Genomic DNA, 23,480 nt, shown 5'->3' on the forward strand with positions numbered 1-23,480 from the left:
CTCTATGTGAATATGGACAATTAGAATTTACCAACATGTACCTGTCTACTTTCTCTTGTTTTAAAAAAAGGAAAAAAAAAACTTTAAAAAATGGGGTTATAGAAGGTCAGCAAAAGGTGGGTTTGAGATGTTTGGGTGGGTTAAGTAAGCATTTTGCCAACATGGCTTCTCATTTGGCATGTTTAATTGTGATGCATAACGGGCATCCTTTCAGTTTAAGATGACATTTTTAAAATAAAACTCTCTCCTAATGATGACTTGAGCCCTGCCACTCAAAGGACAAATCAGCAGAACCTGTAGGATCTTATTTGGAATTGACATTCTCTACTGTAATTTTGTTCCTGTTTACTTTTAAATTTTCTTTTTGTTTCACTGGATAAGAAAGATGATGCTTGGTTTTAAATGTTAGACATGTACAAGCTACTTTGTTACAATAAAACTAAATGTTTAAAAAAAAATAGTCCCTTTGGAGAGGAAGCAAGATGATGGAGGAGTAGCAGATTGAAATATTATTAGGTCCCAGGAGTTCAGCTAGATAGTTATCAAACCATTACAAACACCTACAAACTCAACAGGAGATAGAAGAAAAAATAGCAACAATTCTAGAAATAGAAAATTAACCACATTCTGGAAGGTAGGATGTGTGGAGAAGTGAATCTGAAGTGAAGGGAAGATAGACCCCAGGGGGAGGGGACAGCTCCCAGCAAGTGGTGGAGCATCCCTCACAGGGACAGTGTGGTCTCAGGACTTGTGGGGGTCACAGAAAGGCCAGGGGTGTCTGAGTGTAGCAGAGCTGCCAGGTATTGGAGCAGGGAAGCCAGCTGCAAAGACAGAGCCGAAGAGTAGGCTCTCAGTTCAGGGTTACCTTAAACCATGATCCAATGCAGAGTTGGGCCACTGCTCTTTGAGTAGGGACCCCACACGGCAGATCAGAGAGACACTCCCCTCCTTCCTCCTCCAGGAGGAACGGTGAAGGAACACACTGCAGGAATCTCCTGGGTTTGGAGACTCCAAATGGGGCTGTGTGCCAGAGATAAAAATGCTCAGTCACGGGCTGGGTGAGCATGGAGTGTGGCCAGAAACCAGGGAGACAGGAGGGATTGACTGCTTTTCTCTGAGGGTACGCTGGGGAGTGGGGAACCGAGCTATCAGCTCCAACAGGGCCGGAGATTGGGAGGCCACTATTTTCATTCCCATCCTCCAGAGCTCTATGTAAAGCATTCAGGTAACAAAAGTTCCTGAGAGCAAACCAGAGCAGATTACTTAGCCTTCCCCATGGCAAGGGCGGTGCAATTCTGCATCGGGAAAATACACTTGAGAATCACTGCAACAGGCCCCTACCCCAGAAGATCAGCAAGAACAAGGAGCCAAGACCAAGTTCACCAATCAAGGAGAATTTTGAAACTCCAGAGCTAGGGGAAAGAAATACATAGTATTCATAGCTATTTCCACATGATCCTTTAGTCTTACAAAGTTAATTTTTTTTAATTTTATTTTTTCTTATTCTTTTTTTAAATGTTTCCTCTTTTCTATTTTAACACTTTTTAGCTATTTTATCTTAAAATACCTTTTAAAAATATTTAAAAATTTTCATTGGTATTGTCATATTTTATTCCTTTATTGTACTTAACATTATTTTTTGTATACATATAGTAATTTTTTCATTAAAATTTTGGGATACACTTTCTTTTGATAGACCAAAATATATCCCAAATCTAGTACATGGCTTTGTTCTAGTCTCCAGCCTGATAATATTCTCTCCTCTTTTTTTTTTTCTTCTTTTTCCAACCAACTTATCAATTCCTTTCTTAGAATCTTTTTAAATTTTCGTCTTTACAATCACATTCCATCCCTTCATTGTGTTTACCCTTATTTTTGTATGTATATGTTTTTCTTTCTTTAAAATTTTGGGAAGTAGTTTCTCCTAAGAGACCAGAATACACTCAAAATCAAGTGTGTGGCTCAGTTCTAATCACTAGTCTAATAGATGTGTGTGTGTGTGTGTGTGTGTGTGTGTATTTTTTTTCTCCCTTTTCTCCCCCTCCCCACCCCTGGAGTTGGATCTCCCCTGATTTGGTTAGCATATATTTTCCTGGGGACTTTGCCACCCTTTTAGTATTTTATTCTCTAATTCATATATTCTTTTTTTTAAGATTTTATTTATTTATTTGACAGAGAGAGATCACAAGTAGGCAGAGAGGCAGGCAGAGAGAGAGGGGGAATCAGGCTCCCTTCTGAGCAGAGAGTCCAATGTGGGACTTGATCCCAGGACCCTGAGATCATGACCTGAGCTGAAGGCATTGAACCACCCAGGTGCCCCAGCTCATTCATATACTCTAATCTGGATAAAATGACAAGGCAGAAAAACCAATCACACACACACACACACACACACACACACAAAATACGAACAAGAAGCAGTACCAATGTCCAGGGACCCAGGGACCTAAACAATATGGGTATTGCTAATATATCAGAACTAGAATTCAGAATGATGATTATCAATAAGCTTGTTGGCTCAAAAAGGGCATTTCTGGAGAAATAAAAATCCCCTTCTGGAGGAAAAAAAAAAAAGAACTAAAATCTAACCAAGCTGAAATCAAAAAAGTTATTAATGAGGTGCAATAAAAAATGAAGTGAACAGAGAATTAGTGATATAGAAGATCAAATGAAGGAGAATAAAGAAGCTGGGCAAAAGTGACAAACAACTACTGGACCACGAGGGGAGAATTTGAGAGATAAGTGATACCATGAGACAAACAATATTAGAATAATTGGGATTCCAGAAGAAGAAAAGAGAGAGGGGCAGAAGGTATATTGGCACAAATTATAGCAGAGAATATCCCTAATTTGGTGAAGAGAACAAGGATCAAAATCCAGGAGACACAGAGAACCCCCTCAAAATCAATAAAAATAGGTCAAAACCCTGTCATCTAATAGTAAAATGTACAAGTCTTAGTGGCAAAGAGAAAATCCTAAAATCAGCTCAGGACAAGAAGTCTGTAACATACAATAGTAGAGATATTATATTGGGAGTAGACTTATCCACAGGGACATGGCAGGCCAGAAAGAACTGGCGTGATATATTCAGAGCACTAAATGAGAAAAATATGCAGCCAAGAATACTATATCCAGCTAGGTTTTCATTGAAAATAGAAGAAGAGGTAAAAAGCTTCCAGGACAAACAAAAACTAAAAGAATTTGCAAACACAAAAGCAGCCCTACAGAAAATATTGAAAGGGGTCCTCTAAGCAAAAAGAGAGCCGAAAAGTAACAGACCGGAAAGGAGCAGAGACAATATACAGTCACCTTAAGGCAATGCAATGTCACTAAATTCATATCTTTCAATAGTTACCCTGAATGTAAATGGGCTAAATGTCCCAATCAAAAGAAACAGGGTATCAGAACGGATTAAAAAAATAAGACCGATCAAAATGCTGTCTATAAGAAACTAATTTTAGACCTACAGACACCTCCAGATTTAAAGTGAGGGGTGGAAAACAATTTACCATGCTAATGGACATCAAAAGAAAGCTGGAGTGTCAATCCTTATATCAAATAAATTAGATTTTGAACCAAAGGCTATAAGAAATGAGGATGGACACTATACCATACTTTAAGGATCTGTCCAACAAGATCTAACAATTTTATATATATATATGACCCTAACATGGAAGCAGGAAACTATATAAATCAATTAATAACAAAATCAAAGAAACACATTGACAATAGTACAATAATAGTAGGGGACTTTAAACACCCCCCTCACTCAAACAGACAGATCAACCAAGTAAATGATCAACAAGGAAATAAAGGTCCACCCTGGACCAGATGGACATCACAGATATATTCAGAACATTCCATACCAAAGCAACAAAACACACACTCTTCTCTGGTGCACATGGAACATTCTCCAGAAGAGATCACATCCTGGGTCACAAATCAGGTTTCAACTAGTACCAAAAGATTGGGACCATTTCCAGCATATTTTCAAACCACAATCCTCCAAAGCTAGAACTCAATCCCAAGAGGAAAGTTTGAAAGAACTCAAATACATGGAGGCTAAAGAGCATCCTACTAAAGAATGAATGGATCAACCAGAAAATTAAAGAAGGATTTTAAAAATTCATGGAAACAAATGAAACTGAAAACACACCTGATAAAAATCTTTGAGACACAGCAAAGGCAATCTTGAAAGGAAAATATATAGTGATACAAGCCTCTCTCAAGAAAGAAAGGTCTCAAGTACACAACCTAACCCTACACCTAAACAAACTGGAGAAAGAACAGCAAAGAAAGCCTAAACCTGGCAGGAGAAGAAAAATCTTAAGGATCAGAGCAGAAATCAATAAAATAGAAACCAAAAAAAAAAAAAAAAAATAGAACACATCAATGAAACTAGGAGCTGCTTCTTTGAAGGAATTAATAAGATTGATTAAACCCCTGTCCAGACTTATCAAAAAGAAAAGAGAAAGGACCTAAATAAATGAAATCATGAATGAAAGAGTAGAGATCACAACTAACAACAAAGAAATACAAGCAATTATAAGAACATATGATAAGCAACTATACACCAGCAAATTTGACAATCTGGAAGAAATGGATACATTTCTAGATATATAAAAACTACAAAACCTGAACCAGGAAGAAATAGAAAACCTGAACAGACCCTTAATCAGTAAGGAGATTGAAGCAGTCATCAAAAATCTCCCTACAAACAAGAGCCCAGGGTCAGGTGGCCTCAGGGAATTCTACCAAACATTTAAAGAAGAATTAATACCTATTCTCCTGAAGCTGTTCCAAAAAACAGAAATGCAAGGAAAACTTCCAAGCTCATTTTATGAGGCCAGCGTTACCTTGATCCTAAAACCAACGACCCCATCAAAAGAGAATTACATACCAATATCCTTGATGAACATGGATGCAAAAATTCTCACCAAAATACTAGCCAGGAGGATCTAACAGTACATTTAAAGGATTATTCACCATGACCAAGTGGGATTTATTCCTGGGCTGCAAGATTGGTTCAATATATATAAATCAATCAATCTGATACAATACATGAATAAAAGAAAGAACAAGAACCATATGATACTCTCAATAGATGCTGAAAAAGCATTTGATAAAGTACAGCATCCTTTCTTGACCAAAACTCTTCACAGTGGAGGCACAGAGGGTACATACCTCAATATCATCAAAGCCATCTATGAAAAACCCACAGCAAATATCATTGTCAATGGGGAAAAGCTGAGAGCTTTTCCTCTAAGGTCAGGAACACAGCAGGGATGTCCACTATCCCTACTGCCATTCAACATAGGACTGGAAGTCCTAGCCTCAGCAATCAGACAACAAAAAGAAATAAAAGGCATCTGAATCAGCAAAGAAGAAGTCAAACTCTCACTCTTTGCAGATGATAGGATACTTTATGTGGAAAACACAAAAGACTCCACTCCAAAACGGCTAGAACTCATATAGGAAACTAATAAAGTGTCAGGATATAAACTCAATGCACAGAAATCAGTTGCATTTCTCTACACCAACAGCAAGACAGAAGAAAGAGAAATTAAGGAGTCAATCCCATTTATAAGTGCACCCCAAACCATAAGATACTAGGAATAAACCTAACCAAAGAGGCAAAGAATCTGTACTCAGAAAACTATAAAGTACTCATGAAAGAAACTGAGGAAGACACAAAGAAATGGAAAAATGTTCCATGCTCATGGACTGGAAGAACAAATATTGTGAAAATGTGCATGCTACCTAAAGCAATCTACACATTTAATGCAATTGCTATCAAAATATCATCCTTTTTTTTTTCCAAAAAGAAATGGAACAGATAATCCTAAAATTAATATGGAACCAGAAAAGACTCTGACTAGCCAGAGGAATGTTGAAAAAGAAAGCCAAAGTTGGTGGCATCACAATTTCAGACTTCAAGATCTATTACGAACCTGTCATCATCAAGACAGTATGGTACTGGCACAAAAACAGACACATAGATCAATGGAACAGAATAGAGAGCCCAGAAATGGACCCTCAACTCTATGGCCAACTAATCTTCGACAAAGCAGGAAAGGATGTCCAATGGAAAAAAGACAGTCTCTTCAACAAATTGTGTTGGGAAAATTGGATAGAAGAATGAAACTGGATCATTTCCTCACACCACACACAAAAATAGACCCAAAATGGATGAAAGTCCTCATTGTGAAACAGGAATCCATCAAAATCCTGAGGAGAACATAGGCTGCAACCTCTTTGATCTCAGCCACAGAAATGATGTTTCCTAGAAACATCACCAAAGGGAAGGGAAGGGAAGGCAAACATCACCAAAGGCAAGGGAAGCAAGGGCAAAAATGAACTATTGGGACTTCATCAAGATCAAATGCTTTTGCACAGCAAAGGAAATAGTCAACAAATCAAAAGACAACTGACAGAATGGGAGAAAATATTCACAAATGATATATCAGATAAAAGACTCTAGTATCCAAAATCTATAAAGAACTTATCAAACTCAACACCCAAAGAACAAATCACCCAATCAAGAAATGGGCATAAGGCATGAACAGACATTTTTGCGAAGAAGACATCCAGATGGTCACCAGAGAAATGAAAAATTATTCCACATCACTCAGCATCAGGGAAATACAAATCAAGACCGCAAGGAGGTACCGCCTCACACCAGTCAGAATGGCTGGTGTCAGGAAACGACAGATGTTGGCGAGGATGTGAAGAAAGGGGAACCCTCCTACACTGTTGGTGGGAATGCAAGGTGGTACAGTCCCTCTGGAAAACAGCATGGAGATTCTTCAAAAAGTTGAAAATAGAGTACCCTCTGACCCAGCATTCACACTACTGGGTATTTACTCAAAGATACAAATGTAGTGATTCAAAGAGGCACATGCACCCAAATGTTTATAGCAGCAATGTCCACAATAGTCAAACTACAGAAAGAACCTAGATGTCCATCAACAGATTAATGGATACAGAAGATGCAGCTTTATATATACAATGGAATACTATTCAGCCATTAAAAGAAATGAAATCTTACCATTTGCAATGACAGGGATGGAACTAGGGGATATTATTCTGAGTGAAATAAGTTAATCAAAGAAAGACAATTATTATATGGTCTCTCTGATATGAGGAGTTTGAGAGGCAGCATGGGCAGTTTTGAGGGATAGGGAAGGGAAAAAAATGAATCAAGATAGGATCAGGAGGGAGACAAACCATGAGACTCTTAATCTCACAAAACAAACCAAGGACTGCTGGGGGAAGGAGGATAGGAAGAGAGTGGTTGGGTTATGGACATTGGGTGGGGGTATTTGCTGTGGTGAGTGATAAATGTGTAAGCCCAATGATTCACAGACTTGTATCTCTGGGACAAATAATATATTATATGTTAATAAATATGATTAAAATCCCTCTGCATTATCCAAGTGAACTTCAAAGAAATGGCAAAGCTTGTCAAATGTCAATAAAATACTGGGGTGCCTGAGTGGCTCAGTCCATTGGTCATCCAACTCTTGTTTTCAAGTTGTGGGGTCAAGAACTGAATTGGGCTCAGAACAGTTTGCTTGTGAGCTCCCTCTGCTCCTCCCCCAGCACATATGTGCAGGCACGTGCACACATACTCTCTCAATCTGTCCCAAATAAATCTGTCCCAAATAAATAAATAAATAAATAAATAGATAGATAGATAAATAAATAAATAAAATATATTTAAAGAAGTTGATAAAATACAAATTGTGAAATTTTGAGAATATATAAGGAAAGGATTTGCACCGTAGTTATCTGCAGGAGAAGGTAACTAATAAAATTAACTCTGTTACAGCATAAAAAGTAGTAAATACCAGGGGAAATCTTGACAAAAACTGAAGTGGGTGTAACAGCTCCCAGAATGGGTCCAAAGTTCTTATTTCATCCATAGGACTATTAAAGTTTACATAAGATTCCAGACAGAAACTCTTTTAGCCATCTGTTTATCAGAATTTTGTCAACAGAAATCACTGTGAATTTTTCCTACATTCCAGTTAAGTATGGTCAATTTCTTGTTCGAAGCCATATCTACTCTATGTTTCTTGCCTCACAGAGAACTCAAAACAACACTGAAAGAGATAAGAAAACAGTTCTGGTACTGTCTCTTTTATTGATATAGGACTCTGCTCTTTCTATCCCTGCTTTGAGATCCTGGTTTGGATTCATGATTCTCCTGTGCCTGACTCCCTGTTCCATCTTCTGTTTTTTAGTTGTCTTGTGTACTTTGGTGAAGCTGCCAGTTCTTATGTATGTATTTATTTAGTTTGTCTTGTCACACTAGATCTCATCTATATTCTGGTTACTGACCCTCCCCTGTAGTCTCCGATGGTGCATTGTTAATCTTGAACATGATCTGGAACGTCTGCTCCAGAATCATAAAAGGTGCCCCATGTTGTCTTCTCTTCTTTTTAAGCCAATCCCCAGGAAAACTGCAAAGACTTGAGCGGCTTTCTGGGTCTTTACGATATTGCTGAAGTGCTGAGGTCTTTGTGAGGTTGTCTAAAATGCCAGAGTATCACAAAGTAAAACTCTGTATGAATATGATCAATGATGCTCGCAGCTTAAGATTCTTTATGTTGTTCATATTGGACAAGAGAGAACATATATGCCAGCTTTTAAACATTATCTGCAGGAGATATACTAGACACACATCTTTCATCTCACCGAGAGATCTGATTCAAATTTGAAATATACCTGAAGTAGGCTCTATAATAATCATACATGGACAGAGCCGAGCACAGAGCTTTACTTGAAAAATTTTAATAACTCTTGAGTAATTGCAGTTTTCAAGTGTATGTGTGCATGTCTGTTTGTGTGTTTGTGTTGGGGTGCTTATTCACTAATGGAACAAAATAAAACTGTAAGGTGTTTGGTAAGGTGTTGGGTCACAGATAATAATTTACTTTATTTCAACTAAATCAAGGATTTTCTGTCTCCTCCCACACAATTATTTTTCTTTAAATTCCAAACAAAGGAATCAGCCACAACAACAAATTACCAAAAAAAAAAACCCAAAAGGAGATCTAGCCCTAATGGCTACAATAGGAAAAGAAGTCAACATGTCATAGTGGTTCAGAACTCAGGTCTTAGATCAGAAAATCATGTTTATATTTTAACTCATTATGTGACTACAGGAAGTCACCTGATGTCTGTGAATCTCAGTGTTTTCATTTCTAAAATGGGGATACTATAGTACATAGTTCTATAATTAGTATGAAGATATAAATGTATCTTCATAGTGTCTTCAAAGTAATAATGCATATATTTATCACAATGCCTAAGTTGCATCTGAAGATCACTAACTAATTAATATCTTAAAAACACATTACCAATTTAGAGACTAGTATTTTAGTATAAATATTCTAGATTAATGGTCTTGCCAGAATATTTTGGAGATGATCAAGTATTTATTTTATTGGTCACAAATGCAAATAGTAACATGTAGACATGGATAGCCTCGATTATCTGGTGGTGGGTGGTGAAGTCTTCCTCAATGAATGTTTTCCTGCCTGATTCAACACCCCATGTATCTAATCTATTTTTAGTGCTATGTAAAAGAACAGGTTTCAAATATCACAATTTATTTCAAGTTTTTCTTTCTCTCCCCAGCTTACTTAAAAAACTGTGTCTCCATTCAGTTAAGTTCAGTCAAGATCTTCAAAAAATAATGTGAAAGATTTGGTATAAACTCAAAGAAACTAAATAAAAACAAGTATTTATGTTTCTTATGAAAATGCATTTTCTTATAAGCCTCATTACTGAAACAGTCCATGGTATTTCATAACAGATTTTTATTGAAATACAGTCAATCACATATTTCTGAGATTAAATTAATAGGGCTATTTAATTGACCCAAGTCAGAGTCTAAAAGTATATTTTAGGACTTTTCCCACCATTTTCTGTAATAATGCCATTTATATGTAATTCTGCATATGCCAGCTAATATTCTAGTTGTTGTGATAACAGAATCATTTATTATTTCCCACAGCTGTTCATTCTGCAAAGTAATTTATAACCATTTCATAGTTAACATTCATGCTATCAAAAGACAAGTTGATGACTAGCATTTTATACTAGATTTTTAAAACATATTATCCAAAAAAGTAGCAAAATAAATTGACAGTAGAGCACAAATCATATTGTCTGTTGTTGAATTGAACTTACCCAGTCATATAATTGCCTCATCTATATGTTCATATGCCAAACTCTGTGAGTGTGTGTGTGTGTGTGTGTGTGTGTGTGTGTGAAATCACTACCTATTATTTGATATTTTGTAGTAGGGATTTAACATTTTTTAACTTAAAATCTCCTTATAACACAAATCTCAGCCTTCTGATAGAATAGTGAGTATAGACTCTGTTACCATAATTATTTTTTAAAAGATTTTATTTATTTATTTGACAGGGAGGGGTGAAGAGGGAGAGAGTATGAGTCAGGTGGAGAGACAGAAGGAAAAGGAGAAGCAGATTCCTCACTGAGCAGGGAGCCTGACATGGGACTCAATTCAGGAACACTGTGATCATGATCATGATCTGAGATGAAGGCAGATGCTTAACTGACTGAGTGCATCCAGGCACTCCTCTGATGCAACAGTTATTAAAAACTGAGTTATTTGTTATATCTCAAGCATTATGATAGGGACTTTAATATGCTACTTTATATAAGGCTTACTTTTAAATCATGCATTCAACAATGATTATCTACCATTACCTTTATTGTATAGATGAGGAAATTGATACCATGACCAAGATCATGATTATAGAGCTGGTCATTCTAACTTCAATGTCCATGTTTTCAATCACAGAGTATTTATAGCACACTAGAACATACTAGAACCATAACATAGTAGAACCTTATGTCATTGTTTTCAAAAATTTTAAGGCATCATTTCTACTTTATTACCAAATACTTCCCTAATTTGATAAGCAAGTAACATATGAGGTTCTCTGTCCAAGATAAAAGATAAAAACATACAGGAATAACTTTTTATATATAACACTATGGCTTATAAACTCACATAACTATAATCATCTTGTAAAATAACCATTATTATTACCATTAGTCTATTTCTACAAATTGTACAGTTCCCTGTATAGACAAATTTATAGTTATGGCAGAGCATTTTTGAAAATAAAACAAGCTGAAAGTTTATACCACTGATGTAGTCAGTAGACTAGTAATCCTGCAAAGTTACAATAAAATGACATTTTTGTGGAGTTTAGGTTTCCCTGTACTCATATGAAATGAACTAAAAAGATCATAGCCCAGGTCCTCTTGGTAGATGGACTGCTGTTTTGGTTTTTCCACAGAGTCTATAATAATTTTACTCAAAGGAACTCTAACCTCTCAGAAGAATCAGAACACCTCAAAATGACAGCTGTTATAGGTAGTTTTCAGGGCTCACACAAAGCACATGACAGGTATGAATTAGAAAGTTTAAAGCAACAATTTGACCTTGAAATTTACAGTATCTGCACAACAAACTCTTAACTTACCCAAGCCGAGGCTTATACACAAATGGGATAAATATTCATAACACAGGGAGAAATGCTCACAGTACAGAAGACCACAGCCATGGACTTCTGAATCTTGTATTCTACCAGCACTGATAGTGAATTGTAAGTGCTGGGTGATGCAAAGCACTGTCTGAGGCATCAGTGAGGTGTGGGATCGGGAACTGGTGATGAGATGAATCAATTTTCATGTTGCTGGCAGAATTAGTATTATACGATAAGATATCTAATATCTGAAATGGTTCTTAGGGCAGAAATTCTCAGAACTCTCAAGAGGGCACAGGTGTAGCTGTTCAAATGACACCCTGCTATGGATACATGTATCTGGTTCCTGATCCATTTCCAGATCTCCTACTGCTCGCTTAGCAGGTGTACACAAAAAACCACTATGTAGCTAATATTACCAATATGCAGAAAAACAGATGAGAGAGGGGCTGGCTATATTTTAATAAAAGACTTTAGGAACTGGGCAAAATAAGTTACTAAGTTCATCAACAGTATCATCTGTTTGCACAGCATAGACTTTTTTTTTTTTTTTAATTCATGGAGAGCTCAGTAAAAGCCAAATAACAAAAATAGCTTGCAGTGTTCTTATTTTCATGTATCATATGGTATTGCTTTCTCATAGCAAATGACTTTCTCTAGAGAAAACTCTATTGCTATTTTTTAACAGCACAATCATATTAAACATATTAAAGCTGCCAGCTGGAGAATTTCAAATTTGTCAACTAGGTAAAAATGCAGATATATATATATTTTTTCTATAAAACTGATAAAGAATCCAAATACATGCCTCATATATCATTATCAGAGAAGCAAAGTCTAGCCAGATTTCAGTTTAGGTCTTAATAAATACTTATTATCTTTGTATATTTTTATTTTGTGAATTCAAAATGAGGTAAAATGCTACTCTAATACTCCTGCCTTCCCCCATTTGAGGCCGTGAATTAATAATGTTGTTACTATCATTGGTGCTCCTCATTAAGCAATTGCTGGGTATTTAACAGGATTGGAGGGGGACACATGCATACTATCTCAGGGAACAGAGGTGGGTATCGTAATGTCCTACTCTGGTGTCTTCCCTGCCTCCTCCTCCCATATCTTCTCCTCAATCGAAGGCACCAGCAGAGGTTTCAGAGAACTATTTCTTTGACTACAGCAAGGCAGCCATATGGAAGATGTCAATCAAACCTCTCAAACCCTAGGTTACGTCTCTTTCATAAAATTCAATTTCATAAGGATGGGAGATAGAATGACAGCCTCACTTACTCTGACTGCTAAAGGCCAATCAAGAGTTGAAATGAAAGCAGAAATGTTATCAAGATCACTACCATGTACTGGCAGTCACTGTAGCAATGGGTTATATCAGAAATTGCAACTAGGAATACAAGAGAATGCCATTTCAGTTGGCTACAAGAACATTTTAGAATTTGTCAGGAGGTATGCTATTTTGGGCATGGTAAATACCATGTCTTCTGTGCCCTTTAAAGTAACCATATTATTGGATTCAACACAGATATGGAGATGCTGTTCTGAAAAGAAGCAGTCATAATATTTGTTTTTCTGTTGACAGAATGTCTGTGGCTGTCCATGAGTGAATGTAATAAGAGATGATATTCTCTATCAGCTTTAGGAGTTCTACCATAGACTCCATTAATGTAGCATGGATAACTGGTACAGGCTCAAAATGATAAATTCTGTCAAGCTACGAAATGTATTTCATACCTTAAACTTGAAAATTCAAAGCATTACAAACACTCCTAAACCATACATATGGTTTCTCTGTCCACATATGCAGTTTTTATACTGCTATTATTACTCAAAGCACTATTCCAAGTATTTTACAAATATGAGCTTATTTAATGAGGTAGGCAATATTATTATCTTCATTTTAAAGATGAGAAAACTGAGGCAGAGAGATTAAATTCCCAATCTCGTACAGCTGTCAGTCGGTGCATCCAACTTTGTCTAGAATCTGAACCTTGAACTACAATCATTTATCTCCCAAGTCATATTATAGATATACATGCATATATAATGCATGCATGTAGAGAATATATGTGTATATATGTGAATTGTTATGTATACAAATATATGTACATATATATACATAATTCATTATGCTTTATTTCAAGAATATTTTCTTTATAGTTTCATGAACTCATCATACCATTTCTTTTCAGTGGGTTCATTAATAAATTGATGAAACCACATGAAACATTGCCTAAAATGTTTTTTAAGTAATAGAGTTTTTTCCACTTTATGTAGCCCTCAGTATGATACCACATTCCTGCAATCCTTTCACTCTTGTATCTCCCAGGATATGCATTTTCATTCCATAGGCATGGGTACTAACTTGGACAATATCTCTGAAGTGATGCTACTATCTGGAGAGACATTTTAAAATGCTAATTATTTTTAAGGAGACCCAGTTAACTTATGAGCTATCCAAAGCACTGAACTACTACATCCTATCACTCAAGTTATATGTTTATACAGAGCCGGCTATAAACACAAACTTGAACATGGTTACATAAGTCGTATTCATAGCATGTATCACTACACAATTTAATTATTACATATACAACTAACTTATGAGTGCAAAAATACAGCTTCAAAAAAACTAAGTTTAGGGATTCCTGGGTGGCTTAGCCAGTTAAGTGGCTGCCTTTGGCTCAGGTCATGATCCCAGGGTCTTGGGAGTCCTGGGATAGAGTCCCACATCCAGCTTTTTGCTCAGAAGCCTGCTTCTCCCTTTGCTTGCCACTCTTACTGCTTGTGCTCACTCTCTTATTTAAAAATAAATAAAGTATTTTAAAAAATTAAAAACTAAGTTTAACATATTAGAAAGACTACATAGAGGCGTATAAATGAATTTTTAAAGGATAGTTGGAAAAACAATGATAAAAATAAAAAAGGAATCTTTGCCAAATTATTTTGTAAGTCTTTGAGTTCTTATTCCACTGAAAAGAAACCAATACATAAAAATCGATAATCAATACATTATGGATTTCTTATGTAAAAAGAACATGTCAAAACCTAGTCGGTGATTCCACACACAATTAAGAGTCCTCAGCCCTACCTCAACAGAAAAGGCTTTTGTAGGCTGAGCTGAAATAGAATGTGCCAGGTATGCATGTATTACCTTTTTATAATTTACACCATTAAAAAGGTTTTGGATTAACTGACCCAGTGTCTAGAGAGAGTTGCACTGTATCATCATTCTGATAACCAAGGCATTTCTTGTAATTTCGTGTATAAAACAAGTAACATATCCACTGCACTACACCATAATCTAGAGCACTGAAATGATTCCATAGATCTTAATTCATGATATTGTTTAGGAAAGATAAATACTGACCATTATCTCACACCTTGGAGCATACCGAAGCTAGAGGAGTACCAAGAGTCACCATGTTGACTTCCTTTATGAAAAAGATTTGGAATTTTTTTATATTATCAATTGTTTTTTATGGTACCATAAATAATTAACCAGGATTCTCCATTCACTTGTTATGCATTTGACAATCACAGCAGGACTATCAGGTTCTATCAGGTTCTAGAACTATATTATTTTTCAAAGCTGACAGTAATTCTGACCTTTTCCACGTATATCATAAAAACTAGTTTATTGGCAAGGTTTCCTGAGATTTAATATCTGCTTTTTCCTAGAGTTGGAGGTTTCAAAGAATGTTAAAATGTCCATGTTATCCATGTAATTCCCTTATAGTTAGGTTGAAATTTCTTAATTCTTCAAGTATGCTAATCAGAGAAGAGAAAAGCTTAAAGATGATGATTAAGTTGCCCTTTCTCTTTATTTTAGAGATATGGTATTAAAGCCAAGAACTGTGTGCATGTGTTTGTGTATACACTGACAAGGATATATACAGAGTTCCTTATATATAAATATAGTGAGAAACCAGCTACGTCTCACCCATATACACAGAGTTTTACCTAATAAAGAGATTATACTAAAAAATGTTACAGAAAATTTATAAGGAATTATTTGTCAATAAAAATCTTCAAACTTTTTCTTCATATAAGGTACCATTAGGAGCACTATGGGTCACATGCTATAACTTTGATTCAAAAAGATATTAAATTATGTGGACTATATTTCCTTCACATGTGAACAATCAAGTCCACAAAATAAAAACCAATATAACCAAGTCTCAAAATAATGGTTTTTCCTGCTTTGCCTTTTTTTCTTTCTTTCTTTTTTTTTTTAAAGATTTTATTTATTTATTTGACAGACAGAGATCATGAGTAGTCAGAGAGGCAGGCAGAGAGAGAGGAGGAAGCAGGCCCCAGCTGAGCAGAAAGCCCGATTCGGGGGCTCGATTCCAGTATCCTGGGATCATGACCTGAGCGGAAGGCAGAGGCTTTAACCCACTGACCCCCCAGGTGCCCCCTGCTTGGCCTTTTTAATCTCAATGTTTGTTATTACTGTTGTTTATTTTGTTTATTTTCTTTCATTCTCTCTGACTGGCTTCATTTGCTTCACTAACAATCACATTTCACATTTTACTTTAAGGAAACAATGTCAGTTGCAGACCCCAGTCCCTGGTCTCCAGCTGAGCCCTGCAAAGTCCACCATTGTTCATACAGCTTACTGGCACGACACCACCATAGTGTTGTACTCTCTTGCCACTTTCCCATTCCTTGTTGTGCTAAGGGGGTTGATCACCTTGTGGACAGGCCAAGTCTAAACTCTCATATGTAATTATAGGCCTGTAAATGCATAGAGAATCAAGCCATATCATGGTGGGAATTAGAAATCAGCCTAGTCAGTAAAGCACAATCTACTAATTACTTGCACTGATGGCTTCTCTGGAAGAAAATAATCATGGTCATTTTGATAAAAGGCGAATAAAATTGCTTGAACTCCCCTTTGTTATCTCATTTCAAAGTAAGTTGACAATTTTAGAAGTTTCAATGTACCTACTCTGAAAGTTCTAAATCTGAACTGCACTTTCAAATTTGGTATATATTTACAATAATGATAGGTTGCAGAAGTCCTGCACTAAACTCATTTTAACGAATCTGGCATACCCTAGGATTAGACATAAACTATGAAAAAATAGTATATTTACATTCTAATATAACTATGATAATTTTAAAATTGCAAAATATTCCAAAGTTTGTCTGTCATTTTGGGAACAACCACAGATCAAGATTTTTTCCTTGATAATTCACAAACATGAACTTAAAACATAGACATGATTTAAAGTTTATCATAATGAAAATTATCTAATATATATATATTCATTTTAGCATATTTGAGTGAGATTATTTAAAAATAATCAAAATACCATATGATTTAGCTTCTACAGGGGAATCTAAAAAACAAAATAAATAAATTAACAAAAGGTAGAAACAAACAAATAAATACAGAGAGCAAGCTGATAAGTGCCAAAGGGGTGGTGGGTAGGGGAATGGGCAAAATGGCCAAAGAGGAATAGGAGGTACACACTTGCAAAAAAGAAGTGAACACTAGCTGGCACACAAAACTCTAAACACTCTCAGGGCAACCAGGGAGCTTAGTCAGTTATGCATCTGGCTCTTGATTTTGGCTCAGGTCATAATTTCAGAGTCCTGAGAAAGAGCCCCACATCAGGCTCCACAATGAGCATGGAGTCCTCTTGAGATTCTCTCCCTCCCTTCTACCTCTCCCCCTACTCTCACATTCCTTCTCTAAAAAAAAAATAATAATAAGATGAAAAATAAACATTGATAATGCATATTAACCAATACTGTTGAAGATACCATTTCTTAAAAATTTATTTATTTATTTATTTGACGGAGATCATAAGTAGGCAGAGAGAGAGAGAGGAGGAAGCAGGCTCCCTGCTGAGTAGAGAGCCCAATGTGGGGCTCCAGCCCAGGACCCTGGGATCATGATCTGAGCTGAAGACAGAGGCTTTAACCCACTGAGCCACGCAGGCACCCTGAAGATATACATTTTTAAGAAAGCAACTGAAAACTGAAAACTATATTTTAAACCGGACCTATTCAAGAGTTTACCAAATGGTAATTCTGTGAGACAATGATATGTTAATCAACTTAATGGCAGTAATCATTACACAGGGCATACTTATATCAAAATACCACACTGTTCATCTTAAGTATATATAATTTCTTATTTGTCAATCATACTTCAACAAAGCTGGAAAAATTTTTTTAAATAAGAAGAATTTAAAGAAGAACAAAAGTGTTAAGGCATTCCAACCTGCTGTTTCAGCATCCATTCTCATTGAGGGCTCATCTGACTGTAAGTTTGTAAGTAAGAAATGTTAGTTTTCACTTTCCAAAATGTAATTGAGATTTAGTGACATTGGGGGTTTTATGTCTATTTCATAGAGCAATTTCATCAGAAGTAAATGGCTGGCTGGAATAACTAACTATAGTTTTTTTTTCCTATATTAGACTTAGTTTTAATTCGATAAGTAGCTAATGGTTGTCCTCATAAATCAAACCAGGATTTGGAAATGTTTAAGGACAAAAGTTAATAATCTTTAATCAATATTAAATGATTCATGTTATTTTCCAACTTTGGTTTATCACTGGAGACACTGTCCAGATAATGTCTTAGAGTTGACTTGATTAAGAGCTCTTCCAGATGGGGCCCTGACAGGAGCAAAGGTGATGGTGAATACAGGAGTAGCTGCCATGGTGAGGTGTTTGCATACTAGAAGCTATAGAATTTATGATCAGAAAGGAGAGTTTAGGCAAGTTGTTATTAAATAAAAGGTGGATTTTAATTTTAATATATACATCTCCAAATTTGAACAGCATCTCATTCTACTTCTCCCTCCTTTACACATAAGTTGATATTCTGAAAATTAAAAGAAATTTTACTCTGTGAAGTTCTGATGCCTTGAGCTCATAGGAGCCGGGGAAATGCAATGCACTCAACTTATAACTTCAAAGGCTAGAAAAAATATTAAGAGGTAGTTGGGTCCTATCCACAGGGTGATCTCTTTCCTCTGCCTTATACAAAGAAGACAGATTATTATCAGCTTCTTCCTAACATTTCAGAAAATGCATCTGATAGCTGCAGCAAATTGTCATTTTCCACTGCATGTACATCAATAAACCTCACCCATGATGAACCACTTGATAAAGTATAAGTGCTTACAAAATTTGAATTTTGTTACTGACCAAGTGATATTGTGCACATTTGAAGAGGGGTATGATGAAGAGCGACATATCTTAAAGAACCATGGGGACCATACAACGTTGTAAGCTCTCAGATGGTGTTGTCACCTGTTATTATAAACAGATGAAAAAACAAACAGACACTGCAGGACAGATGATATGATTTATAAACCAGTTGTAATGTTGACCTTATCTGGGCTGTTAGTTTGATAGAAGGCTAGAAGTTAATCAAGTGATGCATTTTGTTTTCTTCTTGACAAGAAATGCAACTTTGCAAAATGTATGAACTTGACCATATTGTTTAACTCAGAGTTTACAGAGTACCTCTTAGATTCACAGATGAAATATAGGCAGATGAGAGTTGTCTCTGTAGATCAAGGCCAATAAACAAATGCTGTCACTATACTTTCCAGCTCTGGACTGCAAAATGTTAGTTCTGATTATATATCCCATATGTTGTTTCAGCTCCTTCCTAAACTTCTGAACTCATAGCTAAACAAAACAGAATGGGAGCATCATGATTCATGCTTTTAATTAGTCTAACAAATTCAAACTCCATTAATAGATATCAATTACAAATCCTTTTTCCCACTCATTGTCTATGACCTGCTGTATGTGTATTTAATATGCAAATATATGAAATGCTGTGATTAGCCATCATAGTTAAATCCTAGAAGCCTAGGATTTATATTTATTAAATGAATATCAACACTGTATCTCTCCCTGAGATTTTTATGATGTGTGAATGGAATATTAATGATAACAAACACCATTTATTAAGTAGTTACTTTGTGCCATATAGTTTATATGCATTAATGTAATACTTGTAACACCGCCATATGTAGCCCAAGGTTTCATTTTGATGCCCATTTTAGAGAGGAAGAAAATGAATCACTGAGGAGTTAAGTAACTTGCATAAGATCATGGAGACCAGAAGTCAAATCCAGACAATGTGGTTCCAGAGTTCAATTTTCTAGCCACAACACTACACAGATATCTCATCCTAGTTTGTTATTAACTGCTTTCCCAGTCTTTGGTCTTATCCTTTTCTAATCCATTCTCCATATGCCACCAAAATAACCGTTCTAAAATACAATCCTAACATATTGTTTCTTTATAACTTTGAAACCATTTCACTAAATCAATGCATTCAAATTCATTCTCATCTCTCCTACTGCCCTTCAGCTTCTGGCTGAAGTGCTCATTCCACTCATTCACTAAGCTGGCAAACACAGCCCAAATTTATCTTAAGAACTGACACCTACTCTTTACCGGAAAACAGCAACCGCTCTTCAAGATCTTAATCAAACTTTCCCAGTGAATCCTGTTGCTGTTTCAAGAGATCTGAGTAGCTCTCCTCTGGGCTGCTTGTTCTCTTGGGATGAACTTAGAGTCACATCTCACTGTGTTACATTTAGGAGTTTCCAGGTCTCTCTGCCCCTCTGAATTGTGAACTCCTACAGGATAAGAAAGGAGTTTGATGTAGCCTTGGGTGATAAGTTCCCTGATATCTGACAAATACTTAGCCAGTGAAAGCATTTATTCAATGTCTATTTCTTCTCCATATGAAAATCATTCAAATACCACATCAGCAGTCATTTCAACAGTTTAATTCAACAAACATTTATGGAACACTAACATCTGTCAGATGCTGTGATGGGTAGGGACAGGTGTGAACAACACATGACCCTGCCCCCAAAAGGATGGCGGAGAGGCACAAGCACATTCCCAGTTAATTCTGATACATTCCAGTAACACAGTGATGCATCAAGTGTTAGGTGAGTGCCAAAGAGGGGCACTTAACCCAGCCTGAGGAGAGAAGAGAGCATGGATAATAAGATTATCTCTCCCCAACTGCCACTGAACTTCAATTTCAGATGAAGTGGAATGTTTTCTATTTCATAGTGGCAGTCCACCCACATCTTGATAATTAGGATAGTAAGATAGCTCATTACTGAGGTAGTTCCATCATGGTCACGAGAGATCTAAAGATGTAAAGCAGTCATAACTAGCCCTGTTGAAGTGCTCACTTCCTGATAATACAAAATAGAAAATGGCTATTCTTTTGTAAACTGTGATTTAGCAAACTCATCAATTAATGCTATCAGCAATAGATGTCAACATGCACAGTCCTCCCTCATTATAAGAGGAAAGAGAGAGAGAAGAGGAGGAAAAGGAGAAAGGGAAGAAGAGAAATTTTAAAAAGATCACACGGGGCTACAGATTATTTCATTATTTCTCATATCTGAAATATTTGAAGGTGAGATTTTTTTGGCTTGAGAGTTTTTGTCAGGAATCTGGACAACCAGACCACTGTAGTCAATCTTTTATATTTTCCATTTGTCGATGTTCTAGAAGCCTCTATATTGACATGTTCTATCATCATTTCTGAAACATGAATTTCTCAAGGGCAGTCTTCTGTCTTATTACTCTTTGTGCCAAGAATTACATCTCACACATATCACCCTTAGCACAATTATTGAATGTTGATTGGACTAAATCACAAATATAAAAGTTAGAATTTCACTTTGCAAAATTCTCAGATGCAGTAAAATAAGAGAATTTATGGAATTAGAATTCAATGGGTCTTGACTACATTAAAATTTTCTCCATAATAGCTCATAAATTAGAGAAGTTCTATATGCCCTTGTTCCTTTGTGGTCTATTTTCAAGACAAAAGCTACCATGATCCTCTTAAAATATACTCAGATCATGTCACCCTTCTGTTCAAAATTCTCCAATGGGTTTCCATCTCAGAATAAAAGCTAAGGCTAGGAAATAGCTTGAGTCCCTCCACTTTCTGTCTTGCCCCCTGCTTTTCATGAACTCTTTGACTCCATCTCCTAGCCCTTCCTGAACTCACTTAACTAGAGGCACCTTGCCTGGGCTCCTTTCTGATTCCTGAACATGACAGGCATTCTGTCCTGTCTCACCATTTTTCATGCTCTGTCTTCTCTGCCTGGAAAACTCTTTTCCGAGATACTTCTGTGGCTCATTCCCTTATTTCCTTCAGTTACTTATGCAAAATTTACCTTCTCATTAAGACCTTTCTACCCATTTTGCCTAAATCTACAGCCTCACCTCCACCCCATGTTCCAAACTCCCATCTGCTTTATTACTTCTTGGCATCATTTTTTAAAAGATTTTATTTATTTATTTATTTGACAGACAGAGATCAAAAGTAGGCAGACAAGCAGGCAGAGAGACAGGGGGAAGCATGCCCCCTGCAGAGCAGAGAGCCCAACGTGGGGCTTGATCCCAGGAAGCTCGGATCATGACCTGAGCCAAACGCAGAGGTTTTAACCCACTGAGTCATCCAGGCGCCCCAAGATTTAGCCATTTTTCAACATATGGTATATGTTAACACTTTATCTTATTTCCTGTCTTTCCCACTAAAATGTGAGGTCTGTGAGGGTTGAGATTTTTCCTTTTGCTTTACTAACATATACTCAGTGTCTGAAACCATGCTTGACATATTGCAGGTGCCCAATATATACGCTGAAGGACTGAATGAATCTCAGTTATAATATTGAGTAAAAATAACAAGTGTTAAAAACTAGAAAGGGCACTTGCTCCTATAGTGATTTATAGATGCTGTTCTAACTCTAACTAGCTGTATAATCATTACTAATCACTTGGTTCACTATCTTCAACAAAATCATTACCAGTGAGAATCAATAAAGAATATTAATCATTACTCTCATCTATCTTGTTTTTTGCTAGAAGGCAGAAATCTTTTGGCATTGGGAGGGACCCAAAAAACTTTATTTTTGTGTATAAGCTTAAGAAATTATAAAAGGGAAGAAGGAGGAGGTATCCTGCGAGAACACCCCATCTCAGGTATGGGTGGGCTTTAATCTGGGCTTGCAGAAAATTTTACGGAAGACTAAGAAAATGTAAATTATCAATTGTTCTGATCATCTGATAACTATCATTGGAGGGACTTCCACTGCTTTCACAATGGCTTGTCACTGCATAACTTACTGTTACCTTGAAGAGAATGAATGGAGAGGAGAAGTTTCCAAATGACTAAGGTTAAATTTTCCATCAGTCAAGAAAAATGAAAACTCAAAATAGAAATTTAGGTTTTTCTGTTTTGTTTAAGAAACTGAAAAATTAATCTCCAACTGAGATTCATACCTGCTATATGTATAATATTTTATTTCCCTTTTGAAACAATTCTATATAGGAGGAACTATTATATCCCCTAGTTTACAGTTGAGAAATTTGGTGCCTGATCTGACTGGTTCCAATGTTTTTAATCTCTGAATCATACAGTTTTAAGTCTTGCCAATTTTATACTATTAGATACTACACAGTTTCAAGTTATTATTTGATTTCCCATGGTTCCTTGAAAGTACTGAAACAAGAAGCTAAGAAAATAAACCCTTTACAAAATCATGACTTTACTCAATAGATTTTTTTTTAATGATCTAAGGTTTGCACAAAAAAAAAAAAAAGAAAGAAAGAATGAGAGAATAAAGATCTCCTTCTTGATGCAAGTTCCTTCATTTCGTTTTGCAGTGGGGCGCAATGAAATAACCAATAATGCAAATATACAAATATACAGAATTGTATGAGATCAGACTCCATAAACATGGTGCCTGACTTTCAAACCCACCTTTGCCTTTAGCAACTGTGTTACTCTGACCCATTTGATTCCTCTGTTTATCCTTCATTTTTTCAAACTTTAAAAAGAGTAACACAGGAGTACCTACTTCATATGACAGTTTGAGAATTAAATGAGGTAACAAGTAGATATAGAGCCAGACA

The 23,480-nt window shown here is 36.1% G+C and overlaps 1 protein-coding gene across 3 annotated transcripts in view; it reads right to left on the reverse strand.

Annotated features, from left to right (window-relative positions):
- The window catches only part of NKAIN2 (sodium/potassium transporting ATPase interacting 2), a 1,010,035-nt gene that overhangs the window by 544,182 nt on the left and 442,373 nt on the right, over positions 1-23,480 (reverse strand). The gene's annotated exons all lie outside the window — the stretch shown is intronic.

The sequence above is a fragment of the Mustela putorius genome, unplaced genomic scaffold (assembly GCF_011764305.1).
Source record: "Mustela putorius furo isolate JIRA1106 unplaced genomic scaffold, ASM1176430v1.1 tig00003863_pilon_pilon_pilon, whole genome shotgun sequence".
Lineage (NCBI taxonomy): Eukaryota > Metazoa > Chordata > Mammalia > Carnivora > Mustelidae > Mustela > Mustela putorius.